This window comes from Cydia strobilella, chromosome 3 (genome assembly GCF_947568885.1).
Source record: "Cydia strobilella chromosome 3, ilCydStro3.1, whole genome shotgun sequence".
Lineage (NCBI taxonomy): Eukaryota > Metazoa > Arthropoda > Insecta > Lepidoptera > Tortricidae > Cydia > Cydia strobilella.
This window is the reverse complement of record NC_086043.1, coordinates 2,724,118-2,747,973: the sequence shown is the minus strand read 5'-3', so window position 1 is coordinate 2,747,973 and position 23,856 is coordinate 2,724,118. Positions and strand designations below refer to the sequence as shown.

Genomic DNA, 23,856 nt, shown 5'->3' with positions numbered 1-23,856 from the left:
TACAAGGATCCTGATTTGAGCAGCGTATACAATCCGCTCATAAACATTGATTACTGGTTACAAGCCTTTTATAAAACATAATCTTGCAACTCCTACTGCGTAATAATTATCTTGAAAGTAGCTAAACAGTTGTTTTAGTGGCATCTCAAACCTCACCTCACCTCATGCATTTGGCATTATATTGATCGATGGATATAATTAAACAACTAATTTCCTCCTACTTATGACCTCTACAAATCGCAATTTATAGTTAATAGATCGATTAAATTCGTTGCTCCTAAGCGCTTCACATACCTTACTAAATTCAGATACTGACGACCGACACCCGACACTGACCACAGGGACGCAGCTACCTACAGCTAGAGTTAGACCAAGCTAAGTTGGCAGCGATTTTGATAGCGTATACTGTACAAATATTTCTTTAAACGTCAAACTTCTATGAAATTATGAAGTTTAAATAACACTTCCACAGTCTGGGCTATAAAAGTCGCTGCCAACTTAGCTAAGTTTAACTCTATACGTTAGACATGGCAGATAAATCTACATCTCACTTCTACCAATTTGTGCGTCCCTGTCGTCAGTTCTATGGTCAGTCAGTTGAATTATGTAAGTTGTGTATGTAAGTAAGCCGGCAAACTATTTTCGTGAATATTTCGCTTCTCAACTGGATACGAGATGAAGAGAAATCCATGGGATTTAAAATTCTTGCTTTTCATTACATTTGTAGTCTTACGGGAATCGCCTTTCTTTCTGTGGCAACACTGCTAATGTCACTTTAACAAAAACCACGACTGCCGGATGCGCAGTAATGGTGGTGAGGTGTAGTGTGGACTTGGGTGGAATTTGAGTGATTTTGTGCTGTCGGAATGAATTCTCCTTCTTTGTGATTAATTGTTACCATTTTCTTTTGTTGGAGCGTGTGTCGGTTATAAACTAGTGTTGTGTAGCTTTGTCTTAAACCTGTTAACCGTGTAAGACAGCTGTGACTTGATCATTCGGTGAACTGCTGAGTTTTTTGCTCAATGTTCAATGCATTGCGTTTAATGGTGGACTTTTAATAAATAAAGGAAGCACGCGTATTTTATTTAAAGTAAGTACTTTAGATTTAAACTTTTGAATAGGAAAATTGGCGCTATAGAATACGTTGCCAACGGAATTTGCATTGTATCTCATTTTACTATGTTTTTTGTAAACACTCGTGTGAATTGGCTTTACTATCTAATGGTACTGGTGTTTATGTCGCATTTGGCATTGAAGCAGTACTATTAGTAACTACATTAAATACTAATTATAAAATAAATATGAATTCCATAATATAATATTTTATTGCTAGTAATTACTTGTTCAGTGAGGCATTAAAATACGTAGGTGTATTTGCCGTTGATAACGCTATTATATAAACAAGGTTATGTAAGGTAACATATATAAGTTTTTAAACATATTTATTTATTTAAGGAACCTATTACCTCATTTCAAGACTAACCACTTATGATAATGGGGATAATGATTAAAATTATCCTTAACCACTTCAAGATAAAATTTGACCACAAAATGTGGTGTTAAGGAATACCTAATTTATTTAGGCTTCAAAGTGTAATTGATATTAAAACATCCTTTTTTAATACAAAATTATTTAGAAGCCTGAATAAGTTTTTATTGTGAAACCAAATAATATAACTACTTTTAATAACAAAACTTCCGTGAGACACAGACATATTAAATATATAGCGGAGGGCTGCGGCCCGCAGTCTGCACCGGTCCGTCACCGTCGACTCAACGACATCAGGAGATGACGTTCCTCGGTATGGAGTGAAACATGTCGAGCGTTTTCGACTTAAAACACGTGAGTGACCCGTTATTAATATATTTAATATAACTAATATTGTAGCCCATCAGGATATCCATTTGTAAAATAACAAAATATTTAAAATACAGTGGATTTCATTGATTACGACCTTGGTTGTAGCAACCATTCGGCTATAGCGATGTAAAATAATGTAGCGATGTAATGTGTATAGTGATATGTGCTCCTTCAGTGAACACCTTTAAAAACAGACTTGACAAACACTTAAAACAACTAACAAAATGAACACTAATAGACCTAATAGTTAAAAAAAAAAACAAGTGCAGTGATATACACGCATCGGCTTTCAGCTGCTAGTGTATTATACAATATAATATAATAATAATAATAAAATCCAAGTCCCATGACTGCATATTTTAGTACAAGATTCATGTGGATATTGTGTTTGGGTGTAGCAACGGTTTTTAATGAACCATTTGCAACAAATTCTCAAAAATCCCATGCAGATATTGTGACAGGAGTCGAGTCGGTCGTGAAAGGACGTAGAGCTTTACAGATGACAGATGGTTAGCAACTGTGGTGACCTTTTGTTTATAGGTAGATACTAGATAATAACTAGGTAGGGGTATAGCGTGAACACTCGTTCTAATGGTACTCACGTATTGGATTTAAATTTATACATATGACTATAACGACTTCCGGATATTACAACAAAATTTCGGTGGTCCCTTCATCGTCGTTATATCCAAAATTCACTGTACTAAAACATTTAGGTGAGCTGGGGTTACTTTAAAACAGCGTAAAACCAAGGTAATTTTGAAAAATCACGAATATCTACTAAACCAGTAGTATCAAATTGGATTTAAGAAACAGTTGTTTATTATTTTAAAACAATTTTAACATTCCACTCACTTGCACGCGCACTAATTTCGAACCTAGAAAAGAAATGAGTCCGTGCAAACGTTCACTACGAAACAGGTCAAAACACTCAAAACCTGCACAGTGCGCACCTGAAAAACGGAATTGTAGGTATAATTCCGCCGGCCGATAGTCGGGCTGAACATCCGGTATCAGTATCCGGCTAAACAACTATCCATTGCATCTCTAAACAGCAGAAAATACTTCTACTTTAGTAGATACTTGTTATTTTCAAAATGGCCGAAATACACCTAACTACTTTTTCTCAAGCCAAGTCGGACTCGCCCACCGAGTTTTCCATACTTTTTAGTATTTGTTAAAATAAAACTATAAAGCGGCAACAGAAATACATCATCGGTGGAAATTTCAACTGTCTAGCTATTACGGTTCATGAGGTACATCCTGGTGACAGACAGACGGACAGTGGAGTCTTAGTAATGTATTAGGCTTATAGTAGTGTATTAAATTTATAAATTTGTTTACTGTAAGTGTGAGCCGGTGCTGGTATGTGTATTATAATATGTGGGACACTTTATCAGTTGGCTCTCACATGTTCCTATAATTATCAGTACAGCCATGTTTGTATTTAAACATGGTTATTATCAGAGATTGCATTGATATGGAGCATTTGTGTTCATTTTATTGAAAGTTGTACATTACACTTATTTTAGATTTTGAAACTTATATTTTTGTTACTTAGAACTACGAGCTCTTATGATCTCAATAGGAGATTAAAAGTGCCACAAAATTTCCTTTCATTTTTCATTCTTTCCATTTGGTTACTACCATACAGTCTATGAAAAATGGTAATAGAATATAATATTAATCTTGGGGCACTTTTTTCCCCTATCAGGATCAAATGAGCTCATTATTCTGAGTAGAAATAACTTAAAAATTTCTAATTCTGAAAAAAAGTATAGTATATGTACATATGTTACAAAAAAAACTCGTTTTGTGTTACATTGGGCCACCATTACAAGATTTATTTATAACTTATATTATAGTATAGGTATATTATTATAGGTAGATTTTAATAAAAATAAACCTATAATTAACTGAATTATGAGAGAACTATGAGATTGTCATTGCTTAAGGTAATATCACTTTTATATTGTGTCCTTAAAATATAACTATGTGGGTAGAAATCAATCAATCAATCAATATCTTTAATGTCTAAAAAGGTATTTTTCTTTTATACTATCCCCAACTTACTTCATCATAAACCTAATCTTTAGACATAATAATCGATGTTTTTGTGGAACATTTCTGAAGCTACAATACAAAAACCTTTCTTTATTTTCTTTATTGTACTATTGTTGACATTAATGATAGATATTTCAACATTATAAATCACCTCAACTCCTAAAAATTTACTACTAATAAGTTCTTTAATGTTTATGACCAAGCCTGTTTATGCCTAGTTGTTATTCAGAGTTAAAAGTTACCAATTAAATCACTATATTTTGCTAACATTGAATAGAAGATGTAACAATTTGCTTATAATTTTCCTGTCTAACAAGGTGAGAAATGTACCTACTACAAATATTCTTCCTCAAGAACCTAGTTTTATAATAAACTGAAATAGATGTCATACTTAAGGAGAAGTTCCCAAGCCCTCCAAGTGGCTAAGGCCAGATTCAAAGTGGTCTCTTCAGCTTTTGCGGCTAACACCATAACCTCTAGGCCACTGGGGCACCCGTCCCAATTTTTCGAGTACTTATATGCAATTTAATTGAAATGGCAATTGGATTTGAAAGCCTAGGTGACTTAAAATATCTAATAAAATAATTGAAATTTTAAAACGTAATAAATATAAGAGCCTCGGTAGAGAGTATCATTTCATTCCATTTGGAGTTGAAACTCTAGGTCCATGGGGTCCCAGCGCGCATAAGTTGTTTGCAGAAATCGCGAAGCGTCTGGTTGACGTAACTGGTGACCGAAGAGCTGGCGGCTTTCTCGCACATGATACGTTGTGCGTAACGTTTTTAAAATAAATAAAAATCGACAAAATTCGATCAAAATTGACACTTGGCGCGCATGATCTTTCCCGTTCTTTCTTGCGAAATGTGACAGAGATAGCGGCAAACCGATGGAACGGCCTTAAGCCTAATCTCATCTCAAAACTAGAGACAGGTAAAACTAATGCTTGCGCCATCTGAATGTAAAATACCTTTGAGAGTTGCTAACCCCATGATTTCGTGTCGGAAGTTATCCCAATGCAACTTGTTTACATTATTTACATATTGTTTATCCTACATCGACTTTGAACTCATTATAGAAACTTTACAGTGAACATGTCACAAATACAATCAAAAGTTAGATTACTTACGCTGAATGCCATGCCTAGTTAGAAATGCATGGAAAGTTTGATGGACATGTAGCAATGTGGTATTGTATTGTTGCGGTTTCATTTATAACTTTTCAAATTTACACATTATTCATTAAATGTGAACGCTATCTCAAAGATAGTTTCACTTATCTTAATTCTTTTAAACTTTGTTTTTTAGGGTTCCGTACCCAAAGGGTAAAAACGGGACCCTATTACTAAGACTCCGCTGTCCGTCTGTCAGTCTGTCACCAGGCTGTATCTCATGATCCGTGATAGCTAGACAGTTGAAATTTTCACAGATGATGTATTTCTGTTGCCGCTATAACAACAAATACAATAAAGTACGGAACCCTCGGTGCTCGAGTCCGACTCGCACTTGGCCGGTTTTTGTATTTCAGTTCTAAAATGACAGCCCCAAAAACTGACCAGGGGCCCATTTCTCGAACGGTATTAGACTAATATTATTAGTCCACGAACTGTCAAGTCGTATGGGTTACTATGGCACTACACTAATAATATTAGTCTAATATCGTTTGAGAAATGGACCCCTGGTACTAAATCAGAATGGTTTTGATAAGGTAGTACCAACTAAAAGATTGGCGGTTGTTAGATTTGGCTAGTATACCTATACTAGCCAAATCTAACAGTATTTTAGTCGGTGCTGGCTGCCCGTGGTGTGAGATATATCTTGGTCAAGATTATAATCTTGGTCGAGGAGGCCCGATCCTTTGAAACTGCCATTTGCACTGTGTCTTTGGCATATATTAGTTATTTATTTAATCGTATGGCAATAGAGTCTAATAGGCAAAATACAAAACGATATTTTCATTCATAAGGCAACATCCAAGTCAAGTCTATTAGATCATCTGGGCTTTCCGAGTATGCGCGGAGTGGGCACCGCTGGATGAATGTGCTGGATGGTCAGGCTCTCGATGCCGCAGTCGCTTAGCGCGGAGTCTCTAACCCCAATAATGCCGGAAGTAGTTGCATCGTCGGTTCTTACTTCTTAGGCGGCAATTTTTATTATCTAGAATATCGTTTCACGATCTGCTTTTTGGCCTGTGTTGGCCTCGGTCTGTCTATTCGGTCTCCTAGACGTTAACCCCTCAAACGCCGTTGTACTGCTACTGAAAATAACACTTAAATTTGCTACTGAATTAATAACCTTTAAATTGTAAATCACAGTCCAAATTGACTGGGACGTATACGGGACTAGGCGTTTGAGAGGTAAAGGTTTTTCAATTTGCCACCACCGTACTATAAAATAATCCGTAGAACGAAAATAATCCTTAGAGCGTGATAATAAATCCACAAATGAGTAACAGCGTTCTTTACGATCTATCTGGAAAAGTAACAGATCGCAGATTCAGGGACGCAAATAGAATAGGATTAACTGCCAACTACTTTATTGCTTTAGGTAGAGTTTCTAGGATTCTTTATTTGGTACAGTGAGCAGTTCATTTCGTGAACTTGGGTCGTTAAGTCTGAATATTTCAAAAAGTTGTAAGCGGTATGATCCTCTTTTTATAGGTAGGTCAACGATGGTAATCATATGTGCCATTTTCAACCAAAAGGGTACTTATTGTCGGTTATCATTGTTAATAAGGCGCTATTTCCATATAGCTTCAATTCGAAATCAACCTTGTCGACAAGCGACAATGTGGTACCTTTTGGTTTGGTCACATATATGTGCCATTTTCAACCAAAAAGGTACTTATTGTCGCTTGTCAGTAAGGCGCTATTTCCATATAGCTTCAATTCGAAATCAACCTTATCGACAAGCGACAATGTGGTACCTTTTGGTTGAAAACGTCATATATGGCCAGCCTGCCATAAAGTCAGGTAAAGGATATATGTCTACTTAGCAATAATAGAAAACGAGATATAAATAAAAACTGAAAGCCGTCAGTATTCGTGTAATTGCAAAATTGAAGCCAAAATAAATATTAATTGCAAAAAAGACAAATATTGATTCTATTTTTTAAGTGGAGGTCTTCCACAAACTTCTCCCCGTAACACTAGCCATTACAAAAGATCGGTAAGTGTTGTGTTTTTGGCTAAAACCCAGCTTCGGGTCCCTTTGAGCAAGATGCTTTTACCTCTAACTAGTAGGATATATTCTCAGAAAGAGTTATCCAATCAATGCTAACGTCTACTCTCCGCGCTCGAATTCCGTGCACGGCTGAGGAATGTTGGGCGTCATGACAGAGTAGTGTTACTTTGTACGTACGGGCGCGGCGCACACCCTCCCACTTCCTCGACCTCCGAATGCACGGAATTGGCGCGCGGACGGTATATAAACCTGAATCATTTGTCGCGCACACTGTTAACTAACACATTGTACACCTTATTACAAAGCCATACGGTTCATCCAGGGTCAGTGTTTGATTGCACAAGACAATCTTGAGTCACACGTTGAAGGCGCGCGATAATGACCAAGACGTTTACGGTATCTAGGCTAGTCATTGATTTGATACGGAGAATCGGAAACGGTCAAGAGCGAGTTGGATTCCTGTGTGACGGTTTTGTAGAATTTCGAGATGGACCGCATGCCAAATTAAATGTAATTTTAATTTATCAAAATAAAGATTGGAAATAGAATGGAATAATAAACCTGTTTGTAGGCCTCTGGGCGGCTACATTTTATTGGTCTGTTTACGTATGGTATGACATAACAATCTTCAATCATACTACCATACCCTGTTAATTAATTATTAGTGAACCTTCTATTATTGCAACGACAAAAGCTCAACTAATAGTCAGTTAAGAGAGTTGCCGTTAAGCCTAGTTCGGGCTACGTTAGTAATTTAGTCGAGTGGCGAGGGTGTAAGGTTTGAACACTAACACTCATGGAGGAGAACAGCCTTTTAGTCATTATAATGTAAGGTGTTTAGGAAGATTCTGGGACCCGTCAAATGAGACGATGGCAGTTGGAGGATCCGAAAGAATGCCGAAATAGGTTAGACCAAAGCGCATCCGCTGGCTTGGCCACCTCGAAAGGCAGCCAAGAGCCAAGATCGGGCAGCCAAAAGGGCTTACTTGAGTCGACCAACTGGACGCCGTCCTGTTTGTAATCCCACTTGTCATCCAATATCGTTGGGCAGAGTGGAGGCAGACCTCCGTGAGCTCCGCGTCGGCGAAAGCTGGCGTGGCACCGCTCTGTGGGGCTACCGCGAAAACCGAAATTCGCAAATTGCGGGGATCTTTTTCTTTTACTCCAATAAAGACGTAACTAGAGTGACAGAGAAAAATGCCCGCAATTTGCGAATTTCGATTTTCGCGGTTATAGCCCTGGACCGAGCAAAGTGGCGTGCTCTTGTGTTGGAGGCCAAGACTCATTGGGTCATCGCGCCAACCAAGTAAGTAATAAAACTAACAAGTACGAATATTTGAACGGAAAGCTGCACAAACCGGCTCAATTCGCACGAACGCTTGGCATTGACCTTCCACGCCATGTGCAATATTGATGCGTTAAAAACAAAGGACAAAAATGAACGATTATTACCAGGATATTAATGATATGATTTCGTTTTGTCGTCTATCGTGCCACGCGTCACTCTCGCACTCATCATTGGCCTGTAACATCAATAAAATGATGGTTTAAACTTACTTCCGCAAATGACTGACGAAATACATGTTGAAAAGTGACACTGACGGTCACGATAAAAGATAATAAAAGCGCAAACATCTTAGGCCCGCGGGTAATGAAATAACTTAGAAATTATAAACTTTCGTACATATTGGAGAATCTTTATGTTCGTAATAATAGGTTGCGATTTGCAATACATCATGTTGTAGGTGCCTTAATAAAACACGCCGACAATGTATATTCGTACAACATTTTAAGCCTTTCGTTACGCTCGGCCGTCTTTATATTACTTCGACAGCAATCCCTTATTTCTTGCGTTTTATAGTAATGTAAGTCACTCGCTTAATTTTGCCTAGAAGTTTCAAAATAAAAATGAGAAACAATCAACAAATTAGACTTTCGATGGCTTACGACATTCTTCTTGTTTTTCTCGGTAATTTGGTCTATACTTTTTAGAGAAACAAAAAAAGTGTGGAACATAATTTGTCTTGATTATGATTTCTTGTTACTTACCCTTTATGATTTGTTTATTGTGCGGCTAAATTAATTTAACATTAATTTCTGTATATTATCGTATAAGAGAGAAAATTGAACATTAATTTCCACGAATTATATATATCGTCTCCTTACCAAACAGACACTTTATAATTATATAATTATAAATAACAATATTAATTCAGCCTATATAAGTCCCACTGTTGGGCACAAGCCTCCTCTTATGCGCGAAAAAGGCTTAGGCTATAGTCCCCACGCTGGCCAAATGTGGGTTAATAGGGACTTCACATACACCCTTGAATTTACCTTCGTGTTTTTTTTTTCACCGAAAAGCTAGTGGCAAATATCAAACAAATGATATTCCGTACATAAGTTCCGAAAAACTCATTGGAACGAGCCAGGATTTGAACCCGCAACCTCCGGATTAAAAGTCGGACGTCAGATCCACTTGACCACCAGCACCACCGCTTACAATTATGTGGTGATAGCTTAGTTTATAATTATGTGGTGATGATATAACTGTATGTAGAGGATTCAGAACAAAAGGATAAATCGCAGAAATTTTCGATGACCACGCAACCGTTGACGTCTCTCTGTTCTCACTCAGCAAGTGCTCTCCACGCTCAATAAAACACAAAACATAATACGTTTCCACTCGAGAGATACAAGTGTCTAAATAAAGTCCCGAGTGTCCCGGCAACAGCTTTATTTGTCAACTCTCGACTCGAATTAAGTAAAGATAAGATCAGCGGGAATTTAAACCTTAACGAAAGGCTGAAAAGTCTAAAAACCATTGTATTTCTGACCTCTTAACAGCAGATTATCGCTTCAAAAATGGGACACGGCTTCTGAAATAATAAGAGAATCTCAACAGATATTAATTCTTACTTCTTAGTAAAAATATAAAGCCATATTTGCGGAAAGAGGAAAAATTTGTAGACTAGAGATTCCGATGCCGGGACACCAGACCAGACCCCTGTTCCAGTACCGTGACTTCACCTGATAATGACAATTCGCCGAACATTGCTCGTCCAACAATTAAAGATGTATTGACGTTGTGTACTGTCCTTAGTGTCCTTACTCATCGACCCGGAAATGTACAGAAAATTAACAGTGTCGCCAACCGCCACCATCTCTAGCGTCTTCTGAGTTCTGATGATGTCTCGTAGAGAGGCGAAACACGTGTCGTGTTTTGTACTTTTGGAGGTGGCTTGTTATGTTTATTTGCGTATTTCTTCTCGCGGCGGGAGGATGGGAAAAATAAATGCATGCAAAAAATACGCATGTAGATGTAAGTATAACGGGTTAGCACGAACTGACTAGCAAGTTACGAGTATATTGCACTGTTCTTCATGCCGGAAACGAATATTTTTGTGAATACTTCAACGGGTCAAGGATTCTGAGATGGAGTGTCTGGCTCAAGTGGCTCAAGTCTGTTTCGGTCTCCATCCCCGTGAGTAAATAACCCGAAAAGCTTTCTAAAAATGTCTTTATTCTGTAGGTTTATGTTGCACGGGTCGGGTTTCCAAGAATGCTTTTTCGCGTGAATCATACCGTCACTAAAGGTTCGGTATTCAAGAAGATACTCAAATTTCTGGGGTATCCAGGTCATATAGAAGCCGAAAGTATGAGTTATTGAAGCTGATGAATGCTTATATCTACCTACTGGAACACATGTAGTTTCGGATAAAGAAAATACCGTAGCACAAAAATCACGCCAACCAATGCTATGAAGGCTAGTTGGTAAAGAGCAAGAGATCAACTTACACCAGCTTTAGGAGAACTTCATCGCGAAATCCGTCATGTCTACCTAAAATTCCCCATATCCGGTAGCAAAAGTCGATATTTACAGCAGAATCATTGCCAAAATACGCAAATAGTGGTAAACAATCGCCTAGTTCAAAATTCCTAGTTTTATAAGATTTTTGCCAGTTTATCCACTTTATGCGATAGCTGAGCGTTTGTGTAGTAGACTCATACCTCATACGGTATGTAACAATCAAAGCTCATCTTTTACCAACCAAACATCATAAAGAGGATGAGCCGCTATAGTTTAATTTCATAATACTTATTACATTATTTTAAAAAATTCAAAAATAATGGGAAAATATCCATACAAAAGAAGTTACTGCATCTTCATGTTTTTAAGAAGATATATCAGCTGAGCCCCTTCTCAGATTTGAGGTAAATATCTTCGTCGCGCCATAAAGAAATAAGTAAGCATAGAGTGCTCACTCCATACATCAGTTTTGATAGCAAAAGGCTTATTATTTTCGTATTCGACATCTAGCCAATGGTTCCTAAAAATGTCTCACCAATAAGTGGCATTATAACCACTTAATGGCAAATAAATAAATGAAATAATACACCTGAAGAGTCATACCGTACGTAACCTCTACATCTTATATACCCCTTAAATTCGGCAACGTACTGCTAAATGGTAAACATATTATTTACATTCAATAGTAAGGTATTTATTATAGTAGGTCAGAAACGACAGAATCAAAACGCTACAAGTGACTGACACATCAAAGAAACATAAACCTGTATTCTACTAAAGATTTCGACTGAAGCTTAGAAGAAGAAGGTGGTATATGAGCAAGGTATCGGAAAAGTTTGTGTTGTTTTAGTTCCTAAGGTCGTGAATCAGGATTCGAAGCACGAGCGGTCCCTTGGTGCGTGTACGCGCACCGTACGGCACCGGCATTAATGTATGTTAATAAACCTACATGCCGTCTTGTTACAGAAAATAGTGTGTCCGCGAGGATTTCGCGCTTTTGTAGATGTTAACTCTTCTTTGACACATATAGTAAGAACTGCAGTTTTTGTGTTTTATATTAAGAATATATAATACATGTATAGTTTGTCAAAAGACTGTCTTATTTCAAACATAGACAGAGACAATCATACCATCTTTGTATTACACTAGTACTAGCAGCCAAAAGAAATAGATGCGTATAGTTTTTTTTGTTCTTATTTACTGACAATTTGGTTTGACCAACTATAGTTAGGTCTAACGTGCAGGCCATTCTTTGGCAGCAGTTTGAGCTAACGAAAACAACTTGTATTTTATACTCAATGAACTTATCGACTTTCAAACTTAATGCTCTTACAGTGAACTGCATTTTCTAACTTCTTCAGCTTGATTTACCTATTCAGCGAGCGTTATACTTATAAACTTCCGACTCTGGGCCTAGACGGACTTTTTGCCTATGTTATTTTCGGGCTTAAAGCTTGATTTGTGTAGTTAACGAGGTGAATGAACTTACCGTGGCTCCCAGACTACACAAATTATTCATTGCAAGCGCCAAGCGGCCAAAACAATTGCACACCGAACACAGGCGGATTGCTTAGTGCGCATTACAAAATCAAGTCCCATGGACTAGACGGCCCTTTCGCTTTTAAGGCTATTCGCAAAATGTATTGCTTTTCTCGAAGAATCCTTTTGAAAGTCCCTTCCTTAAATTTCCCCAAGTTTATAATTTCTTGCAGATAAATGCTTCTTCTATAAAGCACCAAAAGCCTTAGAAATATTTAACTTTTCCCGCTAAGACACAGTACGCAAAGTAAAAGTATGCTTGACGAAAGAAACCACTTCCAAATTCCAAGAAAAGCAACTTTATTAGGAGCCCTTACGACAGACAATACCTCGTTATATCATGCGTTTGTTTTTTAAAAGGAGGCGCGAATTAAGGGTTTTCAAAACGAACCGACTATGAAATCCTTAATTACTTGGGAATTGGGAATTCTAAGAACTTTTTAAAAGCCGATTAAAGTACCTTATGTATCACTCGGATTAGCGTAGTCATGAGTCATTATTATAGACACAAGTGCTTCTGAGTTATGCTCCAATAAAACTAAAAAGGATCCATGACTTAAATCAAGACTGAATTCTTGTACGCTGACAGTCTCGCAAAATTGACCTGAGCTTTTACTAGTTTTAAGACTCGAGGTCTTCTCATAGTATCAGAGTCTTTCACAGCACAAGCATCATGATTGCGACCACTGTACGATGGTCATGCGTCATTTATTTATTTAGTATAGTCATGCACTACGGGAAACCTATGTTTGCTAAGGTTAGTTGGTCCTAGAACTGTACCCTTGCGGCACCCCATATTAAAGTCCTTCCAAAACACAGAACTTTAAAAGGCGTTTGAAAATACGAGTATAACTAACTGCGACCACTGTACGATCGTCACGCACCATGGGAAACCCATGTTCACTAATACGAGCACTGACTGCGACCTTACTATAGGCAGGATTCCACCAGTGTGCGGCACTGCGGTGCTGCACAAGCATTTTTGTACTGAATATGCTTGTGCCGCACACAGGTGGAATTCTGCCTTAATACGAGCATTACCGGCTGCGAATACTCGTAGTTGTTGCTTATCTCGAGGATCAGCTTTCACTGGCTCATCTAAAAATCAACGCGTGCGCTCGCGCACCCAATGATACTGAAATATGTATTTAACATCTTGTAACTTACCTATGTTGAACAAATAAATCTTTGAATCTTTTGAATCTTGATACTAGATCTCGACAAATGGCGCCATTTGTGATAAGCACTAGATTACCGTGAATTACTGAGTGTTTTATGGTTATATAATTTGTCAGGCGGCTGAATGGGTGTACCACAACACAACATCTGTCTTGCTTAATGGCACTTTAGAGCGTTTAATGGCCATTGACCTCAAAATGCTACGAATAGATCTTTTTATTTTATTTCTGGGTTGTTGTCAGTTATTTGTTCTTTTTTATAATATAGGTAAACGAGCAGACGAATGGTAAGCAATTACCTTGTTTATGGACAGTTGCAACGCCAGAGGGGCTGCAAGTGCGTTGCAGCCTTTAAGATGGGAGTACGCGCTTTTCTTGAAGGTTTGAAGGTATAACGCGGCAGACAGTTCATTAAACAATTTAGCTATGCGAGTCAGGAAGTTTCTGGAGAAACGCACAATTGAGGACTCGTAATTTTATGTCAGCAGCACACGTTTCTATAGCCAATAGGCAAAAGTCAAATATCTAAACATATAAATTCATGTAGATTAGTCTAGCATAATTTATAATGTAATTTCATATTATGAGAATAAATATTTAATCTATTCTAACAGAACACAACTTTGTCGAAAGAGATGTTTGTGTTAACTTCGTTCTCTAATTAGTTATTTATTACATTCCTACTACTTAACTCGCATGTTTGATAGTACCGGCTGTTTTCTTCCAGAAAACACCTAATTTACTTTCAAATTTACTAGTTAACATTTTAATTTTTAAATATTTTAATAATAAACTTACTTATGAAACGGATCAAACGCACGCAGGCAAATTTTTAACCACACCCTAGCTAAGCATAATATTGTAGCCAAATATAACGACTGTAAAGTTCACGAAACCTTCTCACGAAAGAATGTCTACCAGCTCCATTCCCTCTTTTAAAACTTAGACCCTTTAAAGTGCCTTGTTTACTAATTACGCAAGGATCTTAAAATAAGCCAGAAATTTATCTCAACTCGCCAGGGAGTGTCTGCTGCGTCATCTGATGTCTGATTACTGCCGGTCTAAATGGTCTCTCTTTTCCTATTGTTTTATAGATATCAGAGTCAGACTTACACTGGCTTTTAGTCATCGGACCAAGAGCCTTGTTCCAAGTGTCCTTGCCTTTTGCCAAAGGCTTAGCTGAACCAGCTTAAGGATGAACTTTTACAACGCATGCCTGTAACGGACCTCGAGGCCAAGTAGCTTTAATCCCTATGAAACCTCGACTCGCGGTCGCTCCCGCAACCAATCACAATACACGTCCTGCTCTTTTCCCACGGGCGGCATTCCTCCAACTGACGTGCTAATTTAGCGCCAATCCCCACGGACTAAAGTCTAGATTGGGTTGTCAGACCATGACAATTTGTTCCGCTTTATTTGCGTCCGTCGGCAACTAGGGGCGTATAATCATAGTATCCGTCGCGAATGATACAACTGTACTTCTAATCAATCAAACTGTATTTCCGACTATTAGATAAGAGTTATTTGTTATTAATAGATGTAGTTTTAGCCTAATATTGTTCAGTGAGGACTGGTTAAAAGGGACGTGGAGGAAAAGGAAAGCCTAATTATGAAACTCGATGGAGGACTTGTTGAACTGTGTTCAGAAAAACCTCAAAAACTCACTGGAGAGTACAGACCAAGAACCAACAAGAATGGAAAAACAACTTCTGTCCAGGGCCATATGAGAATGATTGACTCAGGCAGGGACAAGATTATCATGGTTTCTTTAATTTTTTCCAAAATTAGTCAAGTTCATCATTTGACAATGATAACATCTGTAAATGGGCTCAAGATATTTGTTACACGATATGAACATGATACTTCGTTAAATGATATTTTATCCCATTTATGGAGGTTCACCGTCGTAACGAAGACGTGCTATATTAATAAATATCATCAAAGTAACTTTGGACAAATATTGTACGGATATCAAATATATATACGTCCCACGCATCATAAGCAAGTCATTATGGATCCTCAAATCAAATATGTTCTCGGAATCTTAATAAGCCCGTTGAATATCTCCCTCGAGTATAAGTCTTCTCACGACCTAATACGTTTATAATTGGCCCCTGGAAGATTCATTTAACAGAGTTTTTTTTTTCTGAAGTTTATCTAGAAAGTTCCGAACGAAAGCTGGGCGGCGGCGTGAAATTAAAACATCAGCTATATCGCTTGGACCCTCGTTATGAAGGGATAACTGGTGCTTACTCATACGTAGTTTGAAGTAAGATTTTCTTTGATTGAAAGCGATTTCGTGAATTCCTTTGATCTAAACAAATTAATACTTTAATACAGTGGTTCCCAAAGTTGACTGGGCTCCGAGCCACCTAATAAAAACTGCCGACTTTGGGGGATGGTAAGCGGTAACCGTAGCTCATGGAGGCCTGTGACGTCAGTAACAGTGACGTCGACAATTGGCGCACTTGTCACTAGGACAACAACAACATACCTTACGAGTATTACATTCTCTTTTAACAATACCTAACATTTTTCTGATTGTGTTCAGATTGAGATAGTTCTGAGGTGTTTTAACTTTCGTGAATTTGACTTTTTGCCAAAAAAATGCCTCCCATATAAAAACAACTTTCAGTGCTTGGAGTAGAAGTTTTCCTGGCTACCTCAAATAGAAAAGAGTTTCAAAAAGTATGTTTTTGGTAAGATGCCATTCTAATGAGCATTGTAGTACGAAGCGAGTGAAGATTATCAAAAACGCTGGACAATATTTTTTTATGTAATTATGATGGAATATCATCATCTTCCTCGCGTTGTCCCGACATTTTGCCACGGCTCATGGGAGCCTGGGGTCCGCTTGGCAATTAATCCCAAGAATTGGCGTAGGCACTAGTTTTTACGAAAGCGACTGCCATCTGTCCTTCCAACCCAGAGGGAAAACTAGGCCTTGTTGGGATTAGTCCGGTTTCCCTTCACCGAAAAGCGACTGGTAAATATCAAATGATATTTCGTACATAAGTTCAGAAAAACTCATTGGTACGAGCCGGGTTTGAACCCGCGACCTCCGGATTGCAAGTCGCACGCTCTTACCGCTAGACCACCATCGCTCTCGTATAATAATTATGATGGAATATATTTAGCGAATATTCACAGAAACCCATATATTAAATATATTAATAACGGGTCACTCACGTGTTTTAAGTCGAAAACGCTCGACATGTCTCACGGAAGTTTTGTTATTAAAACCCATATATTGTGTAATTTTATATTAGCAATTACAATAATTACAGCTAATTAAAATAAATAACCGCTTGAATATGTGCATTCGGTAAAAAGATAATATACCAGATCAATGCATGGCCGGGTTTCATCGTGTACAGTCTTTAATTACGATGATTCTATAACTATTTTATAATCATAAGCTTAGTTTTGTAGAAATTTTATATTCGGTGATTCCCTTTTTATTTAAAGTATAGGTACTTGTTTACATAACACATCATAAACACATAAATCATTGTCGAAATAACTGGATTTACTGAATGTTTACATTACAACCGTCGTTGATGCATGTTACGTCGATCAGGTCAAAGGCACACAATACAGAGTTCAACTCCGACTCCGACGTCAAGACTCAAGGCTCGAGAGCGGGCATAAATTACGCGAGAATTTCTAAGGTTGCTATCCGAGAACATAGATGACGTGGGGTTTTCTCAGAACTTACTACGGTAGTATCCGACCGAAACCGGAGTTTTTGCCGAAACTGAAAGTTCGATTTCACCCGAAACTAGAGCAAAACCGAACCTTGGCGGATACATGAAAGCTGCCGAAATCAAAATTTCGGTCGGACACTACTCTCCGGTTCACAACATGTACCCAAACAACTATAGGGAAACCTTTCGAAAAATTTCGAATTTCTCATAGTAGGAACTGAAGCTTGTGATTCTAAATAAAATAACGCATTTAACCGATTTACGACACCGTAGTGATAAGATAAGTGCTCCGTGAACAATGCTTTGTTCGAAACACTAGAAATATTGGAAACCGTAAGGTTACTATGAAACGTAACATCGTGTAAAGGGGCCCACTGATTATCAGTCCGGCGGACGATATCGGCCTGTCAGTTGTTCGGAGCTGTCAAATTTTTTGTTCTGACAGGCCGATATCGTCCGGACTGATAGTCAGTGGGCCCCTTCAGACAGAAGGCTAAAGTTTTTCGTTTCTATAGTGTTGTTGTTTTATTTAATTGTTTTCTTTTTTACAGGTAAGTTTACCGATGATTTCACCATAGCTGTATATTGTAAGTCCTATTAGTAAATTAAGAGCAAACGTTTGTAATGAAAGGTTTCATGTGCTGTTACTATTTAAGATAGCTTGAAGCGTTATTATATTACGTCCAAACGTCACAATTCAGTCGCAGCTAAACAATAACCTTGTACCAAATAACTGGAATGTAAAGTAACCTACCCAATGACGTCTTCATCCACTCTACTATCAGAACACATTAGTGACGTCACACCATAACTTCCATTCATCGGCTTATCTGTTTTCGGTCGGCAGCATTCTTCAGTCTATTGGTTCAAGATGAATAATCGATATAAGAAATCAAAATGGTTAACAAAAGAAAAAAAAGGAATACGTAAGTCCTGTTATATAAAGCGAAAATTGTACTTAAGATATAAATTACTAAAAACAAACAAATCATACAATAGGACTCAATTCAAAAATTATAACAATGTACTAAAAAAATGCATTATTAAATCACAAAAAATCAATAACATCAATTATATATCAAGCAATAAAAATAAATGTAAGGCGACATGGGACATAATATCTGCTAATTTATCAAGTGCAAATAGTTATAACGAGATTGATTCTTTGAATTTTAATAATGCGACATTTAATAACCCAAAAGATATTTGTAATTTAATGAATGATTATTTTATTAACATCACCGTATCGAAATCTAATGTAAATAGCAATAATGTAAGGAATGTAACAAATACTATTGATAATTACTCTTCTTCAATATTCTTAAGACCTGTTGATGCCAAAGAAGTTTTTAAAATCATAATGTCACTTAAAAATAGTAGGAGCTCTGGATATGATGATATTACAACATATATTCTTAAGTTGATTGCCTCATGGATATGTCAGCCTATAGCTCATATTATAAACCTTTCGTTTGATCAAGCGGTTTTTCCCGAGCAGTTGAAGCTGTCCGTGGTGAAGCCCTTATTTAAAAAAGGAGACCGTAAGGATCCCAATAACTATAGGCCCATAACAATTGTTCCAGTTATTTCCAAAATAATTGAGAAAGCAATGTGTGAAAGGTTAACGGGATTTTTAGAAAAAAACGGTCTATTGCAGGCAGAACAATATGGCTTTAGAAGAGGACATTCAACTGAATTGGCTTGCTTTGATTTAGTTAAATATGTATCTGAAAGCCTGAACAGCAAAATACCAATATTGTCAATATTTTTAGACTTAAGTAAGGCGTTTGACTGTGTTGAACACGACAAACTCCTTGCAAAGCTTGAATGCTATGGGATTAGAGGAGTTGCACTTGATTGGATAAAAAGCTACTTGTCACAAAGAAAACAATGTACTGAAGTAGTAAAAATAGAAAAAGTAGGTAAGAGTTTTGTTAAAGCCAAATATCGTTCAGATTTTCGTGAGGTACAACTAGGTGTTCCTCAAGGGAGCAACTTAGGTCCCCTATTGTTTTTAGTATACATCAATGATCTACCACGGGCAATCTCGCATAAGTGTATACTATTTGCAGATGACACAACTTTATTAATAAGGGGTGAGAAAGTTGATACATACGAGACTATCGTAAATAATGCATTGGTTGACATTAACAATTGGACATGTAAAAATAATTTAAATATTTATTAATATTTATTTTGGGACGAAGCATGTTGCTGATTTGCATTTGTAGCCACCTGACGAAGCCTGCGTTGCGGATTTTTTATATGTAACTAAATATTATTATTTTTTAAGATTTTCTTTATAAATAAAATTATTAATATAAACATATTTTATAAAAAAAAAAAAAAAAAAATTTAAATATCAATATGGCAAAGACATTTTTTATTCAATTCTACTCATATAATAGTATTCCAATTCAATTAAATATCAATTACAATAATTTATCTATATCAAAATGTGAAAATATTAAATTTTTAGGATTATTCATTGACCAGCATCTAAACTGGAAAGAACATGTAAATGCGGTGTGTAGTAGATTAGATAGGTTCGTCTTTGCATTAAGAAAATTAAGATATACTGTCAACTTTGAGGCAGCTGTCACAGCCTATCACGGCGTGGTATCGTCAGTGCTAAATTATGGGCTATTACTGTGGGGAAATTCGGTAGATGTCGAAAGAGCATTTCTATTGCAAAAAAATGTGTCCGTGCAATAATGAGAGCCTGGGTAACTGATAGCTGCCGACCACTATTTCAGAAATTAAAAATATTACCGCTGCCATGCATGTATATTAAAAAAGCATGTTTACTTGTAAAAAACCGTCCAGATTTGTTTAAAATGAGATCTGAATTTTTCTCAAGCCAGAGAACTCAATACCAAAATCTACTTTATCAACCCCGGTGCAACTTGGATATATATAAGAGGAATGCGTACAATATGTGCATAGTTCTATACAACAATTTGCCCAACAGTATAAAACAACTAATCGCTATGGAATACAAGAAAAAACTAAATAGTTTTCTGTTAGAGCACTGTTTCTATAGCGTTAAGGAATATTTGGAATGTAATTTGCAGTAGTACCTAAGAATTAATGGTTGACAAATGTATTTATTTAAGTTAAGTGTTCTTATTATTAATTAATCAATCAATTACTTATTATGAATTTTAATATTGGAATTTTAATCTATTAATTATTCTATTAGACATTTTTTTTTTTTTTGAAAATTTGCATGTCGTTATGCGACTGAATACTGTACACCATATTTTAAAAAAACAACATCTGTATTTTAGAATTAAGTATTCTTGCAAATAAAGAATCTTTATCTTTATCTATTTTATATTTAGAGTGTTATCGGGTAACTGGCTGGAACAAGCGTTGATGTTACTATTGTTACGTGTTTAATGTTTAGTCAGTCGTGTTCAAGAGATAAAGGCTTGACCTTTGAACAATAATGTCTAGAAAGTAAATGGGTCACTTTACTTATAGTTGCACAGTACCTACACGTTTTTTGTTTCAGACAATTATTATATGCTATTCTGATCTAACCGGAATCATGAGCTCTTTCGTTCCTGATAAGAGAAAAAAGTGGCTCAAGTTTTCTATTTCTATTCCATTTTTAAACGGATTTTTTTTTCGTTTTGTTTTTCTAAACGGAATGGAAGGAAAGAAAAAATTATGGGATTTATTTTTCTATAAGGATCGAAAGAGCTCGTGATTCTGAGTAGAAATAACATAAAAATATCCCATAAAAGTGTTGTGTACATAAAATTGCTCAAGTACTCGCAACCGAGCCATTTTCAACATGCCATTTTGTCAAGGTACATATACATATGCATACATATTGCTTTTTCAGTTAATTATTGTAGTAGCGAGAGAGATGAACATTCATTGTTTTATGGAACTAGGTTGAGCCTTTGTAATTTTAAGGGCTGGAGTATGAAATTTTCGAGAGATTTTATAATGGAAATGGAGGACGAAGCAAGGAAACGCTCCCGAAAAGATGGATTTATCGGTCAAAATTGTAAAGAACTGTTAGAAATAGAAAAATTGGTGTGAAATAAAAACTTTACTTATATAATACATATTCCTAATGATCTTATTCTAATACATAATACCAAAATGGATGCCACTCAGCATATACCGATGACTAAGATTATTAGCCATGGCGCTGGTTTTTATGGAAGATGATTTTCGGTAGATGCGTGCGGCGACCGATCGTTGTGGAAATCCTTGACAGATGTCAATGTCCAGTAGACTTTTCGATTGACATGGTGATGATTTTGGGTACATCCTTAGCTCAGACGTCCTAAAGCCAAGTTAAAAACTGGATCACTCAATTTTCTCAGAAATATAATAAAGGAAAAACTATAAACCTCTACTATCTCTATGCACGTAAGCGGGCTTAAGGCGTGGCTTTATCAGGTACGTCACAGAGATTGAGTATATAGCCCAACTCAAAGCACAGATCAGATGGTTGATTTATAAAAGTGCTTTTTTATGTCCACGGCTGTTGACTGTTGGACAGAATTTAAAATAGCTGTTGAATATGGAGGTACAAAAATAAACCTTTGAAAGCTGTATTCGTAGAAAAGCAATATTTTCTCAACTAAAGGTCTATAGGGTTCCGTAACCGAACGAAGTCCTATTACTAATTATTGTAAGTCTCTGTCACCCTTCTGTCAGCGAAATTTATCTTATAAACTGTCATAGATATAAGAACTTGACATTTTTACAATGATGTTAGGTATTTTATTAGGCATTCTTTATAATAAAGATCTACATAAAAAAAATATAACGTTTAAAAATCCTATGAAATTATAATATTATAAATGCGAAACTGTGTCTGTGTCTGCCTGTCTGTATGTATCTGTTACCTCTTTACGCTTAAGCGTAATTTTAATAAACCGCTGAATCTTACTTACTAACACTATATGGATCTAATGATTTGAAATAAATAATTGAATTGAATATATCGTTGTCTAAGAAGCAGGTATTTAGGGTTCTCAAAGGTGGGCAACGCATAAGTGGCTCCTCTGATGTTGCTTATGTCCATGGGCGGCGATGACTGCTTCCCATCAGGCAGCTCGTCTGCTTGTTTGCTTCCTATTACATAAAATAAAAATAAAAAAGTTGCACGTAGAACCGATGGCCATTGGGGCGGAAAGATTCTCGAGTGGCAACCACACGTACCGGAAGGCGCAGCGTGGGTAGACCCCCCACAAGGTGGACCGATGACCTGGTAAAGGTCGCGGGAGTCCGCTGGATGCGGGTGGCGCAAGACCGGTCACTGTGGCACTCTTTGGGAGAGGCCTATGTCCAGCAGTGGACGTCCTCTGGCTGATATGATGATGATGTCTAAGTACCCACAACACAAGCCTTATTGAGCTTACTGTGGGACTTAATCAGTTTGTGTAATAATGTCCTATAATATTTATTTATTTAATAAGCGCACATTTTCGTCATTTTTCTTATCGTATTAGGTATGTGTGTTAATCGGTGTGCTTATAATTAGTGGACGCACCATTTTTCGTTGTTCGACACGCACTCGGCCAGTTCTTACAATATTCAGGTTAATTCAACAAAAGGTCTCTTGGGTAATTAGTTCTCCAGTTTGTGAGAATGAGGCCGCGTCGATAACTCGACGAGTTCGCTGATTAATTTATCTAACCCTCTTGATAAAAGACGTTTCTTTCATACAAATATCGAGGCAATTAGGACTTTTCGGAGATGAATAGGGAATTTGGTCCCAAGTTAATTAATACGTTTATCGAGAACGCCCCAAGGGTTCGGATGGAGGCTTTTGTCGTACTTAGCAAATGTGAGCAAGCTTGCAATCGGTTTCCGGTGACTAATGTTTTGCCTATAGTTTTGTAAAGGGGCGCCTATAGCTTATAACTTATAAGGCACTATGTAACTTAAGAACGGTACGCAGACCTTCAGGAATTCTTAACTTAGGTAGCTACACAATGGCGTGTTAAGAGGCCGTAGTCGATTTTGGAGCAAAAATGTAAAATTGATAGATTTAGTCGTTGAAATTATACACGTTTTGTTACGTAATATCTAAATAACAAGTATTGGTTTCTATTAGCACGTTTTCTCATCTTGCCATTGAATAATGAAGTCGCGAGCGTGCGTCACCGGTAATATATGAAGAGAAGGGGCAGTTTTTAAAAATTCATCAAAAAATTATGGTGGTAAATTATACAAATTGATGTATAGGAATAGTTTCAGCAAATGTTGTATATTGTTTAAGTATCAAAATTACGTTGAAATTAAGTCGATTTTCAGAGAAATTGTCACTTGTTTTGAAGTAATTTCTAGAGAAAATTGATTTCGTTTAACTTTCATTTCCTGAAACTCTAAGTCATATAACAAAAATATAATCTGATAAAGGTCAAGTACAGAATATGTGTAATACAAATTTACCATTTTTAGCAGTCCAAACTTTACGAAATTTACAAATAAGAGCAACAAATCAGTGCTTTACGCGCGGTTACATAAACGTCCATCAGAAAAA

General features: G+C 36.8%; 1 protein-coding gene and 1 long non-coding RNA gene across 4 annotated transcripts in view; both read left to right on the top strand.

Annotated features, from left to right (window-relative positions):
- LOC134755662 (beta-arrestin-1) overlaps nucleotides 1–23,856 on the top strand; it is a 298,399-nt gene that overhangs the window by 168,007 nt on the left and 106,536 nt on the right. For 2 of the 3 annotated variants that reach the window (XM_063692196.1, XM_063692194.1), the window contains exon 1: nucleotides 773–1,090. The exons of the other annotated variant lie outside the window; for it this stretch is intronic. The gene's annotated coding sequence lies outside the window, so the exon portion shown is untranslated. Of the gene's footprint in view, nucleotides 1–772; nucleotides 1,091–23,856 lie in introns of those variants that run through there. 3 annotated transcript variants of the gene reach the window in all.
- LOC134756256 (uncharacterized) lies at nucleotides 18,784–19,519 on the top strand. The gene is made up of 2 exons (XR_010129112.1): nucleotides 18,784–19,124; nucleotides 19,162–19,519. It is a non-coding gene; the product is annotated as an uncharacterized LOC134756256 (long non-coding RNA).